The sequence below is a fragment of the Botryllus schlosseri genome, chromosome 13 (assembly GCF_051294905.1).
Source record: "Botryllus schlosseri isolate E-star chromosome 13, Bs_hap1, whole genome shotgun sequence".
Taxonomy (NCBI): domain Eukaryota; kingdom Metazoa; phylum Chordata; class Ascidiacea; order Stolidobranchia; family Styelidae; genus Botryllus; species Botryllus schlosseri.
Window position 1 is genome coordinate 7,028,796 of NC_137248.1, and position 2,465 is coordinate 7,031,260.

At 40.6% G+C, this 2,465-nt stretch overlaps 1 long non-coding RNA gene across 1 annotated transcript; it reads left to right on the forward strand.

Annotated features, from left to right (window-relative positions):
* The first annotated feature begins 593 nt into the window (after window positions 1-593).
* Window positions 594-1,730, forward strand: LOC145454300 (uncharacterized). Its single transcript, XR_013920093.1, has 2 exons — window positions 594-1,225; window positions 1,290-1,730. It is a non-coding gene; the product is annotated as an uncharacterized LOC145454300 (long non-coding RNA).
* The last annotated feature ends 735 nt before the right edge of the window (window positions 1,731-2,465 follow it).

Sequence of the window (2,465 nt, forward strand, 5' to 3'; positions counted from 1 at the left end):
AATCAACATTTCGCTTTTTCTGTAAACATACCAATATTGGGACTTTCAGTCCAAATTACGGCAATTTCCGATTAGTTTGAAATACGGAAAGTCGGCAATTTCGGTATGAAAAAAAATTCTGAACATGATTAGGCGAAGTTGTCTATAAGATGCAGTTGACCTTTAACTAAAATTTTCAAAAATAGAGGACAAATTCTCAAGAAAGAGGATATCTGGGCGTCCTCCGAAGACACTTTCAAAAAAGAGGATAGAATGATAGATCCTCTTAACCCTTCTAAAATCGGATTCCGTATACGGAATCGGTCAACTTCATCTGGCCATATCTTTATTTGTCTAAGTCCTATAGACTTCATTTTTGTTTGTAGGGAAAGCTAGCAATCTTCTGATTTATATGATACCTAATTCGAAAGCATAAGGCGTGACAATTTTCGAGCACCGACGATCTTACATAAGGAGTTCGGCCGAAAATACGCATGCAGAAAAAAGTGGTTATCACCAAAATTTCCAGATATTTTCCGAGTGGGAAATCTAGTCAGACATTCTGCCAGAACATCAGAAGTCGACTTGTACGGTGTTCTGTGTAATTTTTCACCGTCTGAAACTATAGATAACTAAGGTGAACCGTAGATGCGACACTAACGGGCGTCACGTGATTTCGCGCTCTGATGACTGTCTACGCCGCTCGATTTGTTTTGCTGGGAGCTTGTGGAGGAGGATGTTAATTACTGCATTTAAATGGGAATATCTATCCATGAGGTTAGTTTAGCGAGTAGCTACTCCGTGTGGTTACTAACCAAGATTATTGGGTTGATGCTACGTAATCAAAGCTAGCAAAACGAGGAAATGAATTTTGGAATCATTGAATGAATGTGGCTGTCTTAAGAGGTCTTCATTGAGCAACAGATCATCCAAGATGACATGACATGAGATGACATACAAATGCCTGCATTTGATTTATATGATGTCTATGTTTTAATAGCATTTTATATGATGGCATTTATATGTTTGTATATGTTTTTCACAGCAAATTTAGTTACTGCTCTGTCAACCATCAATTATATTATACCAACGCACTGCGCTCTTCCTGGCTGTAACTGGTCCCGTTCCAGAAACGAAAAGCGTAGTTTGTTTACTATTCATCGACCTGACTTGGCAAGAATTCCTGGCGAAAGATAGTAGGATAAGTGCTCTTCGTGAGTTTGCGGACAAACTCGAAAATTGGAAAGTAAACTAAATACACTATACCATACCTGTTGATTGCGATTCCAACCTCAAGGTTTTTGTTACAGAAAGACGCTGAAGCTCGTAAAGAGCCCAAGAGGCTGATGGCCCTGCCAACAATGGAGGGTCTTATTTTCACGTCGCGTTGTTTGATAGGGCTGTGCGAGCAGTTGTTGCGGCAGATGCCTCGTGTGGCCCTTGGCACATTCACCCAGAATGTTTTGGAAGCATTATTCGGGAATTTGGTTTGGTTGGTAGCCAACTATGCAATAATATGTTAACAAAATCCTAATTTTTCAGAGGCAACATGGCAGACGCTGTCAAAATCCCGATATTGGCCAGGCTGCCTATGGCATTAATCACCTTCCACAAAGCAAGGTGATTAAACGTTCGGCCATCTTCCACTAGAAAAACAAAGCGAAGTTCTCGAAACGGTAGTCATATTTTGTTAGTTTTTTTATTCGTACCTCATCTGAACAATTGAGCAATACAATGCGATTTTACATATATATCTTCCGTCCAATTTTATCCATTCTTGTAAAAGTTTGCGCTTCAGTGTGAAAGATAGGAAGGTGTCGTCATAACTTGTAGCGGTCTTTTCATCAGCAACCCACTTCGTTAGAAGCAGTGGTTCCCAACGCGGGCGGGAGGCGATTTAGCAGGCGTAAATAACGAAGGGGCGATTGCCAGGGTTGTAACCAAGCCAATTTCACTTTTTCAGTTTACAGTTTTGCATCAAGTCGAGTCATTTTCAATTCACCACCGAGTCAAGTCCAAGTGTGTTGACTGTTCAGTTTCGAGTTAAAGTCACTTTGTAATAACTGTTTGTTGACATCGAATGATTCGCATTGATTTTCCTCACTTTTAGCAGTTTCAAGTACCAATTACCGATAGACGAAATCCCAATATCGTGATTTGATTACTTTACTAGTCTTCGAAATTACAATGAAATGTCGGTCTGAGTCTCGAGTCATATGACTCGGTTCAAGTCAACTCGTGTCATCAGAAAATCGAGTCATTACAACCCCGGCGATGGCGCGTTAAAACGGCTATATTGGAGTCAAGTCAGAGAAATGACCTGACCCGAGTCTGAGAAATGACCAAAACGGTTGGGAACCACTGGTCCAGAGTATGTAGCCTATACAAGAGGCATGAACAGAAAACCGAAAGAATAGTAAGCAGGCAAATTGAAACTGACAAATCAATGAAGTGGCATGCGTCAGTAGGCCCGAGAATCTATAGTG